The sequence below is a fragment of the Pyrus communis genome, chromosome 5 (genome assembly GCF_963583255.1).
Source record: "Pyrus communis chromosome 5, drPyrComm1.1, whole genome shotgun sequence".
Taxonomy (NCBI): Eukaryota; Viridiplantae; Streptophyta; class Magnoliopsida; order Rosales; family Rosaceae; genus Pyrus; species Pyrus communis.
In genome coordinates this window covers 7,282,841-7,306,159 of record NC_084807.1, presented here as the reverse complement: position 1 = coordinate 7,306,159, position 23,319 = coordinate 7,282,841, and the positions used below count along the sequence as shown (strand labels likewise).

The 23,319-nt window shown below is 39.0% G+C and overlaps 1 pseudogene; it reads left to right on the top strand.

Moving 5' to 3' along the window:
* Window positions 1-447: 447 nt before the first annotated feature.
* On the top strand, window positions 448-11,735 carry LOC137735285 (lysine-specific demethylase JMJ25-like; annotated as a pseudogene).
* Window positions 11,736-23,319: the final 11,584 nt, after the last annotated feature.

Here is a 23,319-nt window from a genome sequence, read left to right as displayed (position 1 = left end):
GTTCACTTTTAACGAAAAACCATATTTTTACATTTCCTTGGTACTATTAATTACATTTTTATTTGTTATGTTTCATTAAAATTAAAGTTTTTTTTTTTTACTTTTTGTTAGTTTTCCTTAAATAAAGGCACAAACATTTCACAATTACATATCTCTTTTTCTCTCTCTATGACACACCTCCTCTCTTTAGCCTTTATAATTATTCAGTAAATTATACTTACAACAAAACTGATTATTTATAAATAAAAAATTACTAAATCATGAAAATTACATATCAATCACATTACCGTAAATGATTAAAGACGGTAATTAGATATTGACGACATTCAGTATACTGCTGAAAAATAATCATTTCAAGTTTCAAGAATTGAAAATTTGAAAAATAATTATCTTACAAATTTCTATAAAAACAAAAAAGACAAGAAAAAGAAAATAGGGGATGAAAAACTTGGAGTACGGCACAAGCTTTCATTGCAGAAAAAGCTTCAACAGTGTGACCGACTCTGTGAGTAGGGTTTATGGTGGTGCAGTGGAGCCGAGAACTAGAGGACAAAAGCTTTTCAGTGCAATGTTCTTCCTCATGGTGGTTACACATAGCTGACGACAGTGGCCGACGACGGTAGGAGCTCTCAAACTTCAAGCGTTAGCCTTGTTGATCTATGCCCAAAGGTTTTCAACTTTCCTTTGGAGAAAAACCCTTCCGTACACAACCCATTGCTCAGTTTTCTTCGAAGAGGCAAGAGTCGGAAGCTGTAGGCGAGCTGAGAGTGATGGGGAAAAACCCAGAAACAAGCTTGGGGGGAAATGGCGGTGGTTCGGAGAAAGGTGAGGCATTTCAGGGAATTCAAAGTGATGGAAAAAAAGGGAGGAAGCGTGGTAGGAAGAGTGGCAGAGATTTGGCGGGTAAAGATGATTGGGTAGCTCCAACTTTGAAGAAACATGGCGGGTCGTGGAGGAGGAGGGCCAGATATTTGGTGGCTGAGAAAGATGTGCAAGGTGGTGGCGGAGGAAGCAAAAATGCCCGAACCAGTAGTGCAAATGGGGCTCGGAATGGTGAGAAATGGGGTCCTACAGTGGGTCCGGGGAACGAGGAAGATTGTGGGGTTGGTGTGTTGGATTTGAAAGAAGGTGAAGGACAAGGGGGTAGTGGTATTGGTGGTGAGGAATTTCATGGAGCTTCGGGTGAGGAACGCAGTACAAGTGAGAAAGTCAAGGGGTCTGCAAGGGGAGTCGAGAAGTCTGTGAGTGCAGAATGCGTAAATAAGCAGAGTTCAAAAGTATGATATTTGTAATTCTCTGTTTGTGATTGTTCCTTTTTTTTATTTTTTATGTGTGATTATGTAATATCTGATTTTGGATCTCTAACAGTTTGTTCAGGAGATGTCTTTGTCTTGCCATCAATGTCTGAGGAATGACAAGGGTAGGGTTGTTCGGTGCAGATTGTGTAAAAGAAAGCGGTTTTGTATCCCTTGCATACAATCTTGGTAACCATCTATTTGCTCAGTCTTTCTGATTCTAACTTGTGAAGGATGTTGGATTGTTTGAATTAATCTTATTGACTAGCCACAATAGTTTGAAGTGGCTTTGTCTTGGTACAATCCAGTACATGTATCTTGAAATGTTGTTTGTCGAAACATGTAAGGTGCTTAGCTGGATCGCTAATTCATTCTGATTTGTAATTCTTAATCCATTTGTTTTACCTTCATTTATTATGAAGTCAAGCAACATATATGGACTTCCGGGAATTTGCTCAGTGTTGATAAACATTTTAAAATCAACTTTCTACGTGTGGTTCTAGGACTCCAAATATTGCAATTAAATGAACTTTTTACTTAGTTTTTATGACTACTTTGTATTATCAAAATTTTGTTTTATGTAGGTATCCTCAAATGTCAGAGGATGCCATTGCTGAGGCTTGTCCTGTATGCCGTCACAATTGCAATTGCACAGTATGCTTACATAAACCTTCTCAGGTTAGTTTACCTTCGCTGGACGTCTCCTGGATTTTTCCTTGTTCATTACTTAAGAGGAAGTTTGATAAAATTTTATGGTTTTTTATGTAGTATTCGAGGAACCTTGAATTCAACATTTCCGAAGATGAAAGGGTTGAGCACTCTATGTATTTGGTTCAAACATTGCTTCCATTCTTGAAAAGGATTAATGATGAACAAATGACCGAGATGGAAATGGAGGCTACAAGACAAGGTATATTCTCTCTTTGTCAGATAGGTGTTTAAACTCATTAACCTGCAACTCCTTTGATGGAGTGGGTTGATGATGCAGATACAGGGACTGGAATTTTCTCTAAAACTGTTGGAGCCAAGGAATTCATAAACAAGAATCTCAAAAAACTGTCAAAAGCACAGACGCTCTTAGTAAAATATTGAAACTTACTATTGAAATATGATTGCAGTTCAGCTGCTCACTTAATGACTGTTTAAGGTGGCTGGAATTATTTAGGCAGCTAGTGTCTATTTATGTTCTTTGAATCTTCTGAAACAAACCCAGAAAAGCAGAATTTGAAAAGTGTCAAGGATTTGATTGAAAGTATTTTTCCAATAGTCTGATATGCTAACATTGTTGACGTTTCAAGAAATTTGTTTACAAATTCTAGGCCACTAGATCATGTTGCAAGAAAATTGGAGAAAAAGTTTGGTTTTTGTGCATAAAAATGAATTGACTTGAGTCTTATTTGCAAATTGCAATATTGTTTGTTGGGGACATAAATGGAATTCAAGGTTTTTCTATTTTTCTAATTGTGCCCCTTTATAACTCCACCCAAAAGATTTTCAAAGCTTCCCAATCTTATCTAATATTTTGAAAAGGACATGGTTATAACTTTGTTTTCAGAAGACTGCAACGAAGAATTTTTTTTTTGGCTGAGGAGTGTATGATTAGAAGATGCCTTTGTGTGAAGAACTTTCTGGTGAAAAGGACCTTGTCACACGCTCGTGCACATATAAGTAGCTATATGTTTTAGTTTTCAGTACATTACATTCATTTTTGTCATTCCGATTTTGTTAGTTGAGGCCACTGTTGAATCTTGGATGGATCTGTTTCCCATGGAGAAACATGTGAAATTGTCTTACCAGTTCACAGAAGATGTGATAAGCATGAGTTTGTTACCCTTTATATGAAAGACCTAACATACAAAATTTTGGTGGAACATTTTGCATTCTTGTAACTTGCTTTTGGATGTTCACATGGACAGGGCTTTCTATTTCAGAGCTAAAGATACAAAGTTCAGACTGCCTTGAGGATGAGCGTGCATACTGGTGGAGCCTTTACCGTAACTCTTCTAAATTAATTTTCTTCCGTATACCTACTAAGCATTCAGATTTGACCTTTTTGTTTTCCTTTTTCAGCAACAACTGCAAAACTTCTATTGTTGATTTACACAGAAGCTGTCCTCTATGCTCATATGATCTTTGCCTCATCTGTTGCCGAGAAATTCGAGATGGACGCCTGCTGGGAGCTAGAGAGGAAGTGATTATTAAGTATATCAATCAGGGCCTAGACTATTTGCGTGGTGGAAAAGGGGATACTGTAGATCTGCCTTCTGAAGTTAACACCAAGTGTCATGCAGGGTCAACATATGACTGGAAAGCAAATTCAGATGGAAGCATTGTTTGCCCCCCAGAAAACATGGATGGTTGCGGTCATAGTTTTCTAGAATTGAGATGCATGTTTGCCGAAAATCACATCAGAGAGTTGGTGAAGAAAGCTGAAGGAATTGGTCAAACTTACAAACTTATGCATGCGGCTGGAACTTCTGCACTTAAGTGTTCATGTTGCAACTCTGTCAGTGGTGTTGACATGAGCAGCAATAAGTTAAGGGAAGCAGCTTCTCGAGAGGGATCGGATGACAACTATTTGTACTGTCCAAGAGCTACTGATATTCAACATGAAGATTTTAAGCATTTTCAATGTCATTGGATCAGAGGTGAGCCTGTGATTGTGAGCAATGTGCTTGACACTACATCAGGTTTAAGCTGGGAACCATTGGTCATGTGGCGCGCTTGTCGTCAGAAACATACTAGACATGATAAACTGAAAAATAATAGGCATGTCAATCAAGTGAAGGTCATTGATTGCTTGGATTGGTGTGAGGTTAGTATCATTTGTCCACCAAGCTTTTGTACCTTGTACATGGTTCTTTATTTTATTAACTCTTGTGTTCTTATAAAAAAAAAAATTGCACTTGTTTTTCCAGTTGCTTACTACTGGTTATGATGTTTTAATCTCTTTCACTTTTTAAAGTTCTAACAACATAATGCTAAGAAGTATCTATATATGTGGTTGTCATCAATGCAGGGGTTTGGAAACTATGGTGGTGAACTATTGCTGGGTTCTTATTTTACTGCTTTGACAGTTTGAATAAGCACAGATTTTGGTCACTGGCTTAAATTATAAATTCTTGTAATAAGCGTTCCTTTGTTCATGAGCCTTCAGTTCCAAGTTTTTTTGTTTCTACATATGGCAGAGTCTATATTTTTATGTTAGTGTAGAGTAGTGTGACTCATTAATCAAAGAGGAGACAACAAATATAGGTGGAGTGGTGTTCGGTATAATTAACTATGAACCGAGTAAAAAAAAAAATTAAGCTTACAATTTATTATGTACAAAAGTAAGAATTAAGCACAAAAGAAAGTTAAATTAATCCTCAAACTCTGAAATTAGGAAGATTCGATTACTTATTAGATCACGTAGAGTTTTGGGTTTTGTTCAGACTTATGTAAGTTCTAAATCTGTTACAGATTACTGCAGAAAGGGAGTTCTTATTCAAGCAATTGATTAGGCATTGTAAATATCTTTCCATTTTTTTTCACTCATAGTATAGAATCAGTCTTTGTTTGGAACTGCAAAAAGCTGTAATTATTCTTGATGGTTTGATACCTTTGATTTTGATTTGTAAAATATATGTCATATGAAATGCAGCTAGATATCAATATCCGCCAATTTTTTACTGGATATTCAAAAGGCTGTTTTGATAGGCAAATGTGGCCTCAGATGCTGAAACTCAATGATCCATCCCTGGATGACTCTTGTCAGAAGCGCGTTCCTCGTCACTGTGCTGAGTTCATTTGTTGCTTGCCATTTAAGGAATATACTCACCCCCGCAGACGCGTTTTGAACCTTGCTGTGAATTTGCCTATGGGATGTGTAAAGCCAGATATGGGGCCGAAGATGTATATTGCTTATGGTGTTTCCCAGGAGCTTGGACGTGGAGACTCTGCAACCAAGCTTCACTACAATTGCTGTGATGTGGTGTGTTTGGCTGTTCTACATTACTGCTATTTTTATCCTCTTTGGGTTTGCATCTAGCTGTGTTCACGGTCCATTTGACCTTTCGTATATGTTTGAATCTTCACTGGAGTACATATCGGTTTACTGCCTGGACATAATTTTGGAGTCAAAATCTACAAAGCTGGTTTGCAGTTTGCTTCTCTGTCTCTTTTTGGAAGTTTTTCATACTTATACTTGTATCTAGGACTTGTTTAATCGGCATCTCAGTGAGGTCCGGCTAGTTGTCGGATAATTTTCCTGTGATGAAAATTTAGCAATTTGGAAAATGAAGTGCAAGAGTAGTAGGATCTAGTTGTACAATGACTTAGAGTTCTCCTTACTTTTGTGCTGACTGTAATGTTTGAGTTACCAATTCTAAACTCTCGTCCTTGTTCTTTTATTTTTATTTTTTATTGTAGAATTCTAACTCTTGGCTTGTGCATCATATGTTATACATACCAAGTCTCTTGAATTTCATTCTTCATTTTGGTAGTTTTTGAGAAGCACAGACACTGTAGACAATGGTTCGGCACAATAGTGACACAATACAACAACAAAGCCTTATCCCACTAAGTGGAGTCGGCTATTTGAATCCTAGAACGCCATTGCGCTCGGTTCTGTGTCATGTCTTCTGTTAGATCCAAGTAGTCCAAACTTTTTCTTAGAGTCTGTTTGCAAGTCTTCCTAGGTCTTCCTGTACCCCTTTACCCCTTTGGCCCTAAGCCTCTGTCTTGTACTCGCATCTTCTAACTGGAGCATTTGTAGATGTTCATTTCACATGTCCAAATCACCTTAACCAATTCTCTCTCATCTTATCTTCAATTTCGGCTACTCCTAATTTGCCTCGTATATCTTCATTCCTAATCTTATCCTTTCTCGTGTACCCACACATCCAATGAAGCATTCTCATCTCCGCTACACTCATTATGTGTACATGTTGATGCTTCACCGCCCAACATTCCATGCCATAAAGCATTGCCGGTTTTATTGTCGTCCTATAAAATTTTCCCTTGAGCTTTAGTGGCATATGACAGTTTCACAACACACCCGATGCAGTCTTCCACTTCATCCATCCAGCTTGCATTTTGTGATTGAGGTCTCCACCCAATTCTTCTTCTTTTGCAAGATAGATCCAAGATAGCCAAAGCGTTTGTTCTTTGGTACTTCTTGATCTCCAATCCTCATCCCTAACTTATTTGCACCTTCGTTCCCCCTGAACTTGCACTCCATATACTCTGTTCTTGACCTACTTAGGCAAAGTCCTTGAGATTCCAATACTTTCCACCAAAGGTTAAGCTTCGCATTTACTCCCACCTGAGTTTCATCTATCAACACTATATTGTCTGCGAAAAGCATACACCAAGGAATATCATCTTGAATATGTTCAGTTAACTCATCAATTACCAATGCAAAAAGGTAAAGACTTAAAGATGAGTCTTGATGTAGCCCTACAGTTGTGGGAAAACTTTCGACTTGTCTTTCATGAGTTCTTACAGTAGTCCTTGCTCCATCATAAATATCCTTTATAACTTGGATATATGCTACTTGTACTCCTTTCTTCTCTAAAATCCTCCAAAGAATCTCTCTTGGGACCCTATCATACGTTTTTTCCAAATCTATAAATACCATGGGCAAATCCTTTTTCATATTTCTATATCTTTCTATCGATCGTCGTAAGAGATAGATTGCCTCCATGGCTGAGCACCTTGGCATGAACCCAAATTGATTGTCTAAGACCCCTGTCTCTTGCCTCGGTCTATGCTCATTTACTCTCTTCGATAGCTTCATTGTATGACTCATTAACTTAATACCCCTATAGTTCATGCAATTTTGTACATCGCCCTTATTTTGTAGATAGGCACCAAAGTTCTTTTTCGCCACTCATTTGGCACCTTCTTCGTTTCCAAAATCTTATTGAAAAGGTTTGTGAGCCATGTTGTACCCGTCTCTCCCAAGACATTCCACACTTCGATCAGTATATCATATGTGCCCACTGCTTTTCTATGCTTCATCTTTTTCAAAGCTACAACCACTTCTTCCTTCCTGATTCGGCGGTTGAAGAAGTAATTTCTACACTCTTCAGAGTTACTCAACTCCCCCGAAGAAGTACTCCTTTCATGTCCTTCATTGAAAAGATTATGGAAATAAAACAACAAGGGGATATATTATCAATTTTGGAGTATTTTAAATATTATAAGGTTAATAGATTTCATGTCAAAAGAATTAATTCCATTAGGAATATCAAAAAACTCTCCCGCATAATTGCATGCCACTGTTGTATCCCTTGTTGTTCTATGCTCTGTTTTATTTGTGATTGGTGTAACGTGCCTGAAGTGTGTTTCAGTGTCTGTGTTGTTTAGGTGTTCAACACCACACCCAGGGGAAGTTTTATGCTTCCCAAATGAGTCTTATGGTTGGTGGTTTGTCGAAGTACTTTGGTTGGTGGTTGGTTATAGTACTGATATGATTTAGTATAAATGTGAAGGATTTATAGAAACGTCACCATTGGTTTTACAGTCATATTTGATATTTCAATCAATTGGATATGTTGTAATGTTTGTTTCTTGCATTTTTATTTTTTAGTTAGAAATCATTGCTGAAAACTTTTTTTGGTGAATTTTTTAATTTAGTAGCATTCTGCAAGCTCAGGGTTCTTTCTTTTTTGTTCTCCTCTTCTGCATATTGTAACTTCAATATATGTTGTCCTGAATAACTTGTCTCAGGTGAACATTTTGACAAATACTACTGAAGTGGCCCCCCTTACTCCCAAGCAAATGGAGACTATGAAAAGGTTGAAAAAGAGGCACATTGAACTAGACAGAAGGGAAATTTTTGGAAATTTTCAGACCGTGGAAGAAAATGTTGATAGTAACCAGTCTGGCGATTCTGGTGTGTCTAGGTTGAATGGTGAAGGTTTTTCAGAGGGTTCCAAGTCTGAAAAGAATATAGAGGGTGGTGCTTTATGGGATATTTTCCGGCGTGAAGATGTTCCTAAGCTGAACGATTATCTTCAGAAGCACTGCAAGGAATTCAGGCATACTTTCTGTTGTCCAGTGCAGCAGGTAATCAGTTGCTCATGAATTGTTGGGGTTTAGCTAATGAGCTAGGAGTAACAGAGAGGGGAGTGAAGGTTCATCCCATATTGGGGAAAGTATGCATTCTTAGTCATAAAAGAGTACAATCGCATAAGCACCCTAACTCTTACAGCGTAACATTTCCTTGATACTACTTTCGACAAATGTGACAATAAGCCAATAAGGAAATCTCAGCTTGCTTTTATTTCTAGACACAACCCATATATGAGTATGAACTATTTCACAGCGGTTGATTATATGATTAAGTTCTCTACGAACAAAGAAACATGATGGTGATTCTAGAATAGACAAGGACTCAAATACTGTATTGGACTACGACTTAAATGAGCTATGACCAGGACGGTAGTGCCACCATAAAGGAGAAACACTTTTGTGTAAAATGAGAGAGCTAAATAGCATGGACTCCAAGCCATCCTTCTCATGTTTCTTTCTCATGTTTTTGTTTATATTAATGTGTTTCCAACTTTCTTTTTTTTTTTTTTGGCAGGTTATTCATCCCATACATGACCAAACCTTTTATCTGACAATGCAGCACAAAAGGAAGCTGAAGGAAGCATATGGTTGCTTCAATATATATATTTATGTGCAGTTCAATTTAAATTTATAGTCCGTCGGAGTTGCAATTTATAAATCTTATATTCTTGTGCTATCTTTCCAGGGATTGAACCGTGGACATTTATCCAGAAACTTGGAGATGCTGTTTTAATTCCTGCAGGATGTCCACACCAAGTGAGAAACTTGAAGGTAACTAGTATTTTATCGATTATATGATTCTTTCCTTGCAAAACCATCAATGCCTACTATTCAATTCATGAGCTTTCTTAATGAGTTATGAAGAGACCCATTCCAGAATTGATGTTCTTTCAATTTTGAGGGTGATAAATTTGTTGTCCATCTAAAATTGAAAGAAAAGATTATTATCTTTGAGATATTTTCATTCACGCTCTCTCTTGAAAGTCTAAACTCTATTCTTATAAATCTCTCATCGAGCACTCTTGCTCTGTGTGTTAAATAAGAAAGTTGTTCAGATTGGTTCATTTGAATCATTTCAATACATCAGATTTGAATAAATATTGACAATGTCATTTTTCTCCTCAGCCATGCATTAAAGTTGCACTTGAATTTGTCTCACCTGAAAATGTTGGTGAGTGCATTCGGTTGACCGATGAGTTCCGCACACTTCCAAAAAATCACAGGGCTAAAGAGGACAAATTGGAGGTATGTCGTCCTTCGTAGATATACGTTTGGTTTGTCACACCAAATTGTACATCACTCGTTCTAATTTGAGTTATGGGTGGATTTTTCTTTATCCGCTGGGTTGGCATCAATTGTTCAATCATTGTGCCTAGAGCTTCCCCTTTTTTATGTACTTTTTGTACTCATTTGGGTGGTTCATTTTTGGTGTCAATTCAAGATCCTTTTTACCTGAGCGTCTGCCTGATTCAACTAGTATTTCCTTTTCCATGTTCTCTTAGATGTATTTTATAGAGACAATACCTAATTAGGCGATCATTAACGTTAAACAATTCTGGTTTGGACAAAGGGTTGTGGTGGAGACATGAGAATATCTGATGTGAAAGAATTCTTTTTATTGAGGCCTTACTGTTCTGCTCTTGAAACAGGTGAAGAAAATGATTTTGCATTCTGTCCATCAGGTTGTGGAGAAGTTGGATACAAATATGAGGTTAGTCAATTAGTTAATGGATTTTCTTGGATGGATTAATGGATGAACAAATCTGAATATAGGTTTAAGTCCCAACTTGTTTCACCTGTTTGGATTTTGATTTTGATGTTCCACGGCATCAGACATGGATTGAGAAATGAAGCTGTGGAAAGACCAAAAACAGGAGAGAAGAGGAGGAAGTCGAAGCTGTTGACAAGAAGGCCGCAGAAGGAAGGGGTGAAGAATAGGAGGTCCAAAGTTGTTGAGGAGCAGTGTTCACTGCGCCCTCCTGAACAATGCAGAAATGTACGTGCATGGAGAGAGGAAGAATCTTCCGGACAACAAGAAGGAATGGAAAACGAGGAGGTTCAAGTTGTTGAGGAGCGTTCACTGCCCCCTCTTGAACAATGCAGAAATGTGCATGCATGGAGAGAGAAAGAATCTTCTGGACAACAAGAAGGAATGGAAATTGAGGTTCAAGTTGTTTTGGAGCAGCAGTCTTCACAGCCACCTGTTGAACTACGTAGAATTGAACATGCATGCAGAAGGGAAGAAGTTGGAGGACAGACAGAAGGAAGTGGTGATGAGGAAGAGGCCCATGGATCTGAGGAGCAGCGATTCTTACTTCCTGCACCGCCCCCTCTTGAACGATGCATAAATGTGCACGAGGAAGAATCTTCCAGACAACAAAAAGGAATGGAAATCGAGAAGGTTCAAGTTGTTGAGGAGCAGCGTGCACTGCCCCCTCTTGAACAATGCAGAAATGTGCATGCATGGAGAGAGGAAGAATCTTCCGGACAACAAGAAGGAAAGGAAATTGAGGAGGTTCAAGTTCTTTTGGAGCAGCAGACTTCACAGCCACCTGTTGAAATAGGTAGAATTGAAAAGGCATGCAGAAGGGAAGAAGCTGGAGGACAGACAGAAGGAAGTGGTGATAAGGAAGAGGCCCAAGGATCCGAGGAGCAGCGATTCTTACTTTCTGCACATTCCACTGTTCAAGAGCGAAGCATTGGACATGCATGGAGAGAGCTAGAAGGTGGAGGACAACAACAAAAAGGAAGGGCAAAAGGGGAAGAGTCAGTTGCGAAGAAGCCTCCACAATCATCGCAGTCTGAAGAAGAGGATGATGTGATTATTGTGGAGAAGCCTCCACAATCATCACAGTCTGAAGAAGAAGACGATGACGTGGTTATTGTAGAGAAGCCTTCGCAATCATCACATTCACCAGTCTCTAGACACACCAATGTTGGTCTTGTTACATTGGTGAAGTATCTCGATAACCTCACTGAGCGCATTACACATTTTTAACAGACAACAGAACAGAGGGATAGAATACAGAATCCTGAATTCCAGCATATACGTTCAGAGCTTTTGACTTTAGCTTCCCGTCTTGGTTACACAACTCACCCGGGAGAGCCTGACATCCCACCATCATTGTCTCAGTCACCAAAAGAAGGCTGTCCGCCTCTCCTTGTTTACCGAAGAAGATCCACCGGCTAAAGATTTTTAGATTTAGGATTTGTTTCTTGTCTTGGATGATGCATACAAGCTTTGGATTAACGGTGCACTTTCTGTGTTAGTGTAGTTAATTAAGCAGTGACTAATTATGTTGAGATTCACTGAACGATTACAGTTGATAATGGAATCAAAATTTTATTTCTGTGCTGCGTATTTGACATTAGAATTGTCGGGTCAGGACTCGAAAAACTCTTCTTGAGGAAGCCTTGGGCTCAAAGCTACTTCCATGTTTTGTTTCAGAGTTTTCTGCAAATAGTTTTTTCTTTTGAGGTTCTACTTTGGTGATGTAGATTTTGAGAACATAAATTTATACTTTTGGAGTCCAATGGACTGCATAGTAAATACTCAGAAGGACAATTCTATTAGGACCTAACAATTTTCTTAGGGATGGATTTTGCTTGACTCTCAAATTCCAGTATATTCAATATAGAATTTTAAGGAGTCAATAAAAATTACTTGTATTGAATAGACACTATTTATGACTGCTTAAAAGTCTATGAAAATCTTGTCGTATTTAATTATGACTTTTTGTAAGTCTACAAAAAACAGGATGTATTCAAAATTTCATTTATTTTAAAGGATTTTAAAAGTCATGGGTTTTGATGGACTTTGAGTACTTTTATATGTAAGTTTTTTGTCATAGTAAATTCAACCTCTCCCCTAAGATTTTGATGTATTTCATATTTTTCTAATTCTCTAATGATATACTCTACCACCCATCTTAATGCAATGACTATTGTTATCATCACTTTCATCACCAGGTCACCACCACCACCTTACCATGATCATCTCCACCCCCACTGCCACCACTTTCATCATCACCGCCACCATAGTTATTGCCATGAGCATTATCACCACTCCTACTATGACCACAACCTCTATCACCATTACCACCGTCCCCATCCTTTTTCCTCCACCACCCACACATCACCCCGCCACCACAATCACCTCCCATACTAATATTGCTGCCACTAAAGACATCAACTTTACTTTTACCATCTTGCTGACAATCACCATGTGAAACTTCTACGACCATCGTTGTCACTATCACTTCATGAAGATCACTTTGTCATGGTCACGATCACCATTTCAATAATGAAAACTTTAAAATAATATTGCTTATTAATGAATTGGTCATTAAAAAGTCTATAAAATTTTATGAAGTTTATAATAGTGTTATGAACCTATGATTTCTTGATCACAATTAGTGATGTCTCAGCATATTAAATAATGAGTATTAGATAGTGATAAGTCATTGCCAACTGGCAGTTTGTTTAAGTGGAGAGTTAGGTATGACCATATGAGCTTATGTTTTGGATGTGAGGGAACATATATATTTTACAGAAAGAAATCAAAATGCAAAAATATATTGGAGCTCTGCTCCTCTCTTCCTTCTCTCTTCCTTCGAAGCCATATATGTGTTACTTGCAGGTTGAAATAGGGCATTGAGAAGTGGGTTATATCAAATAGTCGGTAAAAGTCTATTAAATCCGTAAAAATCTATCATTTTAAAAACTCAATAAAAGTCCATATAAATCTTAGCACACTCAACCAATGTAAACGCGGAGTTCCACGTTACCCAAAAGACATTTACAAGAAAAAAAAAACAAATTTTCCCATTAGAGCCAACCTTTACTATTATGAACACATTACGCCAATTATCCTCTCCCTCACAACCATTTGGAGTATTGCCGTTGCTTCAAATGTGGGCATATGTCACGCCAACACTTAACGTATAACTACACAATGAAATTGACGGAAGGGTTAGATTGGTGCAATTTAGAAGTCACGTCATGTAATATTTGAAAATTGAAACCTCGTGGCTCATTTTACAAATGACCCAAACCTTGTGGTGTAAAATGCGTTTTAACCCTTTTTGGTTGTTCTCCTTTTATATCTACTAGCCTTTCTACACATGCTCATGTGGGTGCGAAAGACCTTTTATAAAAGTGCTAATAAGCCCACCTCCATTATCTTATTTCACCACCCACATTTTAGTATAAATTTTAATGTCAAATTTACCCTCTTGTAAACGACATGTAAGGACCAAAACAAAAATGTTCCGTAGATTGCCAATTTCCTTATGCCCATTGCACATTGCCAGATTGCCCATTTCTTGATGTCAGTTCACTATCTCTGTAAAAGAAAAAAGAAAAAAAATTCTTGTCTCCTTCAATTTAATTATTGTGTCTTTCTGGGACGAAATCCCATCTCTTGTAAACAAGTATCTCTACTTCCATTTTTTCTTTCTCCAAAACCCTAATTTCAGGGATCAAATCAAATATGAACCAACCGATCATATATAACCCATCACTACTTCATAAGATCCATGGCTTCAAACTCTCTGTCCTCCCAACCCCTTCTTTGGTTCTAATCCCAACCCAAACCTCACATCCCTTCTCTCTCATTTCCCTTCTTTCTAAAACTTTAAATACATAACCTACTCATTGAATTCCATTGCATTCTACAATACTTGAAATTCATAGGAAAAATAAAATATCTAGACTATGCAGGGAACAAGAAGATAGGTGGTGAGGCAGTTTTGCTGCCATGGTGGTGTTTCGATGGTTGGGGGACCTGGGTTGGGTGTTGGGAGTTGGTACGGCACTGCAACAGAGTAGGGGTGTCGAGGGCTGAAATCATATTAGGGAATTTTAAGAATGATGGTGGGTGAGAAAATAGTGTTTTCTTCTTTTAACATTTTTGGTGGGTGAAAAAAGAAATGAGGTGAGAAGATAAGACAATGGGGTGGGCGTAGTACCACTCTTTTATTATGTTCTATTTTCTTTTCCACAATTGTACTCAAGCATCATACGTGTTAGTGGGAAGAAACACAGCCCTATAAACCTCTCCAGATTCTCTTCCCTTTTTTTTCCTTCCCTTCTCTCCCGTTCTATTTGAACAGTCAAGCCATGTCAACTTCTTATATTAATTTTTTTTATATAGAAAGAGAAAAACAAAATAGAGAGCGTGAGAGGAGAGAAGGGAAACGATAGAAAGAGGAGAGGAGAGAATCTTAGTCCGTTCAATAAACCTGCCCTCAACATTAATCTCAGAGATAATGAATGTACCTTGTTGATGCACAAAATCGGCGATGACTTTGGTACAACAGAAAGTGTGAGGTTTATGACCTTCGCTAGGTTGCTCTGGTCATTAGTGTGGATACGTATGTAAATGAATAGAGATAGGGAAGCAAACAACACAAGATGTACGTGGTTCACCCAGATTGGCTACGTCTACGGAGTAGAGAAGTTCTCATTAGTTGTGAAGGGTTTACACAAATACATAGGTTTAAGCTCTCTTTTAGTGAGTTTTAGTGAATAGTTTAGTACAAATGACATTAGGGATTATTGTGGGAGAATGATCCCCTTTTATAGAATAGAGTTTCTAGTTTTGTTGTGACATTGACACGTGTCGTGTTGTGATTGGCCTCTGATATTGACACGTGTTGCGCTATGATTGGCCTCTGATGCCGACATGTGTCACGTTGTGATTGGCCTCCTAGTTGGAGGAAAAGTCTTGTGGGTCCTTGACGGTATGCTGCTGACCGATGCTTAGTAGTTTCGGGATTGGTCAAGTATAGTACAAACAGTGCTCCCCTAAGTTCCCGAGTAAGGGAAGCTCCTCGGTTGGGGACTTGCAAGATCCAAGCCATTGAGTAATCACGAAACTTCCAAGTACCGAAGTGTGGTGTCGCCTTCACTTGCCTTCTCTGTCCTGTAAGTAGATGTGGCATCTTCTCTTGGAAGTACTTTTCCTTCATCTAGGAGTGGTATCTTTAGTTGGCATTGACGCACAAGGTAATGTATCATTTTCATTTGAAGCTTACTTGTAGTTTCGGGTTTGGTCAAGTGCGATACAAACCATATAGTAGGAGTCCCCCAAGTCTCTAAGCGAGGAGATATGCCGAATGAGGTAACAGACAAGGTAAGCAATCAAGGTTCCAAGCAATCAGTCTCAGATCTGTAGGTTGATCTTGGGTTTCGGCTAATTGTAATCATTCTCCCTGTCTCTCATTCAGCAATAAGGATAAAGAGAAGAAACAGGGAAAAGAGATGATATGAGGTACTCTTGTTTTTGGAGAAGACGGACGAATCGGCACGTGCTTTATTGTACTTGACTTTCCACAGGTGTATTCTTGAACTGGGCTAGAGGGTTTTTTGGTTTCCTCCAAAGGAGCGAGCCGATTCCAAAATTTGAAGGTCAAAACAAGTCCGTCAGACCTGGAGTATGCTCGATCTTGATGATATGGGATATTTTTGCTGTTTGACAAAATAGTAGATGTGGTATGGCGAAGATTTGTTCTTCGACGACGGTGCTAGCAAAAGGCTGTTGAAGCTTCTCGATCTCTTCAATTAGAGCAATGATGCCGAGCTTGGATTTGACTTAGACTATTCCGTCTGGATTGTGTGGTTCCACAAGAAAGGCGTCATGCTGTAGTGATATGTTCTAGCTAGCCGTTGAACTTCTGCTTCAATCTTTTGTATAGCAGAAATAGTGCACAACCTTTGCATTTAAATGGTCCTTTAGAGCACGACTTCTCAGTGACTCATCCATGTTTGGCAGCTTCAGTGTAAAGAGCCAATATCGTACCAACTGTTCTGAGGTATTTACCGAAGGAATTCATGACCTTGACAACAGTTGAGGATGAGTACTCGAGAGCAATGATAGGCAAACGACCAGGCAAAGGTTCCGGGCAATCAGTTCTAGATCGGAAGTTTGATTTCAGGTTCTGACTGATTGCATTCTTTCTCCTTGTCCTGCAGGTAAGAGCAAGGGCAAAGGAAAAGACAGGGAAAAAGCATGATATGGGATACTCTTGCTTTCAACCCTGATGATATGAGATATTCTTGCTCTGATGTGGCTTGTTGGCATGGGTATTATCGAAGGAGAAGAAAACAGAGTATTTCGAGAGGCTAGATTGGGAGTGCCATTTCGGATATGAGGAAGGGTTGAGCATTTTTTATTATTTGGCAGGTCTACCTGGCTATGGAGGATAGAGGTCGACATATATAGGAATTGTCCCAATAGCGGGTGGTAATGTTGTTCCTTTACCCTTCTCGGTCAAAGCAATGTAGTGGTCGCTGCAAGGTTCACGTGTTTTAACTTTGTCAGAGCACTTTGAAAAAGTGGTCTGTGGTATCTAGAAAGCTGATGTTGCGTGTGAGGATTGTGGACAAATTTTATTCAATGAAATCTGACTTCTCAAAGTTCGGGAAGCGATGCCTCTTCGATTTCTGAGCAGGCAATCTTGTTGGGGATATGGTTCTCGAGATTCGGAGAGCGGTGCCTCTTTGATTTCTGGGCAAGCAATCTTGTTGGGAGTGTTTTCTCAGATGTGAAGAAAAGTTGGGCATTTTTGCAAGTTTGCTTTGCCACGGAGCACAGAGGTTGACACACATAAGGATTTTCCAATAATCAAGCAGTGGTGCTGTTCCTTTATCCTTGTGGGTAATAGTATGGTAACTGGGCCTTCAACATTTACCTGTCTTAACTTTGTCAGAGTTCTTTGGCAAAGTTGTCCTTGGTATCCGAGGAACTGATGTCGCGTGTGAAGATTGCTAATAAATTTTAACCCAGGAAATCCATTTCTCGAAATTTGGAGAGTGGTGCCTCTTCGATTTTTGAACAAGCAGCCCTATTGAAGATCTGGCTCTTTCTTTTATAAGAGCACCAATTAAGTTCAAGGAGTCTATTCTGAAAGTTATTGCTTGTAGGAATTTTTTTTCTTATTTTCGTACTTCTGAGACTTACTGTACTTCATTTTTTTCTTCATCTTTTCTGAGAATGTCTGGCCCGTCCGACCGTCGTTTGGACTTGAATGTTGTAGAAGAGGTAGCCATGTCTCATCAAGATAATGTATGGCGCCCATCCTTCTTATCTCCTACTGGTCCCCTTACTATTGGGGACCCTGTGATAAAGAATGATATGACTACTGCGGTGGTGACCAAGAATCTTCTTACTCCCAAAGACAACAGACTACTTTCCAAATGATCCGATGAGTTGGCTGTTAAAGATTCTCTGGCTTTCAGTGTTCAGTGTGCAGGTTCTGTGTCTAATATGGCCCAATGCCTATTTGCTCGAACCCGCTAAGTTGAATCGTTGGCGGCTGAAGTGATAAGTCTCAAACAGGAGATCAGAGGGCTTAAGCACGAGAATAGACAGTTGCACATGCTCGCACATAGCTATGCTACAACCATGAAGAGAAAGCTTGACCAGTTACAGGAATCCGAGGGTCAGATTTTAAATGATCATCAGAGGTTTGTGAGTTTGTTCGAAAGGTATTTGTTGCCTTCGTCCTCTGGGGCTGTACCACATACTGAAGCTCCAAATGATCAACCTCTGGTGCCTCCTCTTTCTAGGGTTCTGTCCAGTACTGAGGCTCTAAATAATCACCCTCCGATGCCTCCTATTTCTGGGGCTTTGCCGAATGTTGAGACTTCTCCTAAGTAGCCTTTGTGAAGGCACCCTCCTATTTGTTTGTTTTGATTTATGTGTATGCACGTATTTGTAATTTATTGAAGATATCAATAAATAAGTTTTACTTCATTCAACGTGTTGTGTTAAATACACTAAGGTATCCTTCACTAAGTTCTTTGAATTTTTTATTTTGTTGAAGTTTGCATGTTGAAACTTCTTGGGTGGACCCTGTGGGTTGAAATAGTGCTCCCTTCATTTCTTGAGTGAGGAAAACTTCTCGGTTGGGGACTTCAAAAATCCAAGGCACTGAGTAGTCGCGAAATTTCTAAGTACCAATGTGTAGTGGTATATGGTAGGAGTCCCCCAAGTCTCCGGTCGAGGGAGTTGACGAGGGAGGTGTCTTGCTAGTAGGCAATTTTCCAAACAAAACTTCATCATTTTCCTTTCTAAGTGGTTGCCCAAAACTCCTCATTCATATATTTGGTATGAAAGTTGTTAGACCCAAAGAAAGGAAGGCCTAGGCTCATCTTTCTTTCTTTCTTTCCTTTCTTTTTTTTTTTTTTTTTTTTTTTTTTTTTTTGTGAAGATTTGCTGTTGAAGTTTTGGTGTTGAAACTTTTGTGTTGAAGCTTTGTAGGTGAAGCTTTTGTGTTGAAGCTTTTGTGTTGAAGCTTTGTTGGTGAAGCTTTTGTGTTGAAGCTTTGTAGGTGAAGGTTTTATGTTGAAGCTTTGTAGGTGAAACTTTTGTGTTGAACCTTTTGTCTTGAAGCTTTGTAAGTGAAGCTTTTGTCTTGAAGCTCTTATGTTGAAACTTTGTAGGTAAAGCTTTTGTGTTGAAGCTTTGTTGGGCAACATAAATTGATTTTGCTTCACACTATCTTGATCAAGAGTGTGTGAAGCTTTTGAGAATTGTAGTTGCTCTCCATTGATGAAGCTTTGTTTGATGTTGAAACTTTGTAGATGAAGCTTTTGTGTTGAAGCTTTGTTGGGCACCATAAATTGATTTTGCTTCACACTATCTTGATCAAGAGTGTGTGAAGCTTTTGAGAATTATTGTTGCCCTTCACTTGTTGAAGCTTTTGTTGGCACCATAAGTTTGTTTTGCTTCACACTATCTTGATCAAGAGTGTGTGAAGCTTTTGAGAGTTGTAGTTACCCTCCATTTGTTGAAGTTGTTGAATTTCCCTTTTTTTTTTTTTTTTTTTTTGGGAAAATTAGAAAATTGAAAATGTGGGAGAGACAACATATACAAATTTTGTGGAAGAGAGACAACATACACAAATTTTGCTTCTACACTGTTGAGCAAGAGATTGTGATGCAAGCCACACCTTGTAGTAGTCGAAGGTTTGGATGAACCATATAAATTGAATTTGCTTCGAACAGTTTTGATCAAGAGTGTGTGAAGCTTTCTACAAGTTGTAGTGTCTGCAGTGTTACAAAGGAGAAATGTCTGAAGCAGATGTAAGAGGGTTGAAGAGCTTGATCTTCGTATACCATGCACTGAAGTCGTTGTTGGCTTGAAATAAGACTTTGTTGGTGACTATAACTCTTGTTAGGCATAAGTGCTCCCCTGGTTAAGTTGTAAAGCTTGAGGGTTTTTGATTATTTGTGAATGCTAGGAGTTCACATGTACAAGTTGTACCACTCGTCTTCTAGTTGGTGGAATGAATGGTGAGTTGCTTTCATCACTTGGTTAATGGTGCGAGTGTGAGTTCCTTTATCACTTTTCATCACATTTCATCACCTGGTTGGTGGCACAAAGATAAGTTCCTTCTTCACTTGGTTAGTGGCATGAATGGCAAGTTGCCAAATGATATTAGAGTACATGTTGTACATTTTATCACCTGGTTGGTGGCGTAAAGGAGAGTACAGGTTGTACATTTCATCACCTCGTTGGTGGCATGAAGATGAGTTCTTTCTTCACATTTCATCACTTGGTTGGTGAGAATAAGGGCAAGGTGTCGAGGCACATTGTAGCAAGTGTCGAATGACACAAAGTGTGTTGAACCCTTTCGAAGCACAATTGGCTTATGTATAGATGTGTTAGAATGTATGATGTTTATGTATGAATGTTTTGCTATGCATGAAGGGATCCCTTGTTTGGATATAAGTCATGTTGACATATACATAAACTTTATTTCATGTTGTAAGCATTCGTGTTGAAGCTTCAAACCTAAGCGTTTCAGTGATAAGGATGTAAGGGAGTTAGGACCAAGTTGTCTAAATCACCTCTAGATTGAATTGATGCCAAATGACCTTCATTACATAGGATGTCGAATGGTCGTAGCTCAACACTTGTATAGTTTGAGTCTACTTGTAATAGTACTTCAAGTGATCAGTGTTTCATGGATGGCCAAGGGTCTTGCCATCGGAGTTCCTTAGCTTGTAAGAACCAGGGCGACTGATGCCGGTAACTTCAAACGGTCCATCCCAATTTGGGCTAAGCGTGCCTTGACTCGGAACTCTGTCGCAGAGTAATCTTTTCTTCAATACCCAGTCCCTCACTTTGAAAGAGCTAGGTTTGACTCTTGAGTCATAGTTGCGCTGCTTGTAGGCGACATTCCTTAAGTGAACTTGGTTTCTGTGTTCCTCGACTAGATCCAAGTTGAAGGTGAGTTGTTTGTCATTTTTACTTTACATGTAGTTCTGGACTCGGAACGTTGCTTGCTCAAGCTTAACTGGGACAACAGCCTCTGTACCAAAGGCAAGTGAGAATGGAGTTTCTCCTGTTGAAGTCCGATATGAAGTGCAGTATGACCAAAGAACTTGGGGTACAAATTCTAACCAACAACCTTTAGCCTTGTCTAAGCTGGTTTTCAAAGTGCGCTTAATTATTTTGTTGATGGCATCAACTTGTCCGTTAGACTGGGGATGAGCCGGGGAGGCAAAACATAAGTTGATGTTGAACTTAGAACAGAACATCCTGAACTTCTTGTTGTCAAACTGTCGCCCATTGTCCGTGACTATCGCATTAGGAATGCCAAATTTGCAAAGGATGTTCTTCCATACGAAGTCTTCTATTTTTGCCTCAGTAATGGTTGCCAAGGGTTCTACTTCGGCCCACTTTGTGAAGTAGTCAACTGCAACGATTGCATAGCAGACCTTGCCCTTTCCTGCAGGCATTGGGCCGATCAAATCAAGTCCCTATTGGGCGAAGGGCCAAGGGCTGATCATAGGAGTAAGAGGCTCGGGAGGGGAGTGATGAATAGTTGCGTAGCGTTGACACTTATCACATGAACGGGATATTCTGATGGCATCTTGGTGGAGTGTTGGCCAGTAATATCATTGGCGAAAAGCCTTATGTGCTAGGGATCGAGATCCAGCATGATCTCCGCATACTCCTTCATGTATTTCTCGAAAGACAATTTTCGCTTCCGCAGGTGTGAGGCACCGTAAGTATAGTAGGTTAAAACCTAGCTTGTAGAGTTAGTCATTAATGATCAGGTAGCGGGTAGACTTATATCGAATATGTTTAGCTTGGACTTTATCATTTGGGAGAGTGCCATGAACAAGGAATTTATAAATTGGGGTGATCCAGCTATCCCCCTGTTGCAAGTTGCACACTTCTGTGACCATGGTGCTTGGTGTTGCCAACAATTCGACATGAATTTTTCTCCTAATCTTGTCTTCCACTGCTTAGGCGAGGTGAGCCAAAGCGTTTGCATGACTGTTTGCCGCTCGAGGGACTTGGGTCATCTAGTAGTGGAAGTGCTTGAGCAAAAGCTGAGTTTACGCAAGATACGCTGCCATGGAGTTATCTTTAACGTCAAAGTTGTTCGTGACCTGGTTAACCACCAATTAGGAGTCACTGAAGATATTAATTTGTTTAACTCCAAGGTGTTTGGCCAAACGTAAACCTGCTAAAAGGGCCTCATACTCGGCTTCATTGTTTAACGCCTTGAATTTGAAGCGGAGAGCATACTCCATTGCCACTTTGTCGGTGATGCGAGAATTATACGCACACAAATTAAACCCTCTTTTTGACAATTGTAGTAAGTATGTAAGTAGGGATCGTTCTGGACCGGGGATTAGGAGGGATTGTTAATCACTTGGATTTGACTCAAAAACGCTAAAAACACAATCTAAAACACTATACTAGACTCAAAGAATGCAAAACTAAACTTTAAAACACTAAGACAAACCAAAGACTCAAAATGCTTTAAAGCATAAACTAAATTGAACAATAAGGTAAAGGGGGATTTAGGTTTTGATTAAACTAAATGACAGATTGTAAATTAAAGCATAAGGAAATGAAGTAAACACAAAATGAATGAATCAACAGCTAATAAAAAGAGATAGCACAAATGGAGATGAAGCTAGAGATTCGATTTCACCATTGCTAAGCCAAGTCCATGCTTGTTAAGTCAGATTATACTCATCCCTCTACTTATTTCTTGGGTTTGTTTCACTTAGATATGATCAGCCATATGATGTGTGGATTTGATCAAATGTCTCTAATCATGAGCCTAATTGTGATGTGCAACTTTGGTTCCTAATCAAGACTATGTAGTGCACAAGAAACTTTCACAAAACCAAAGGGAACACTCGGCAGGATGTTTGCAAAACATTCCCTTCATTCATTCACATATCTACCAAGATTATGCATGATGTGTGCTTTAATCTTGGCTAAACAACCTGTGGTTAATTCAAATGATGATCAAGCATTAAAATCAACACACTAAGTCACAATTAAATCGGAGAATGAAACAAGAAATAGATAGATTAAATGAGAATTCCGAATTAACTACATGGCAATCTTGCAAGGCTACATCGAATCCCTAGAGAGAGATTAGTTACACTTCATGTTTACAAAAGGTTTGACATAAAAATATATAACATGAGTGAACATAGGATTAAGAAGAAAGAACCCTTGAAGCAAAACTGATGTCGAAATCCTTTAAGAAATGGGAGAGTGTATCTAATGGAATGAAGCCGAGAGGAAGTTCCTCATGGTACCAAAACAAAGAGAATCAAAGAAACACCTAAACATTCCAACAACTCAAACTTGAATTGTATGAACGTTTAGGCCCTCTTATCTTCCTCTTCGTCGTAGCACAAGGTCTAAGGGATGTTGTTGGTGTGTTGAATGGATTGGGGAATTATGGAAATGGATGAGGAGTGGTGTTTGGATTATAAGGGAATGGTAGCTCACGGCAATGAGGGAAGATTGGATGTGTTTGTGATGTGTTGTGTATGAAAATGAGATGTGATTTTTGTGTATGAATGCATGGGTTTTTATAGGGGGAATGGGAGAATATGTGGGTGATTGTTTAAGAGTGAATGTGGTTGTTATGATTGAGAGTGCATGTGGATGAAATGATGAAGTAGGAAGGTGGAA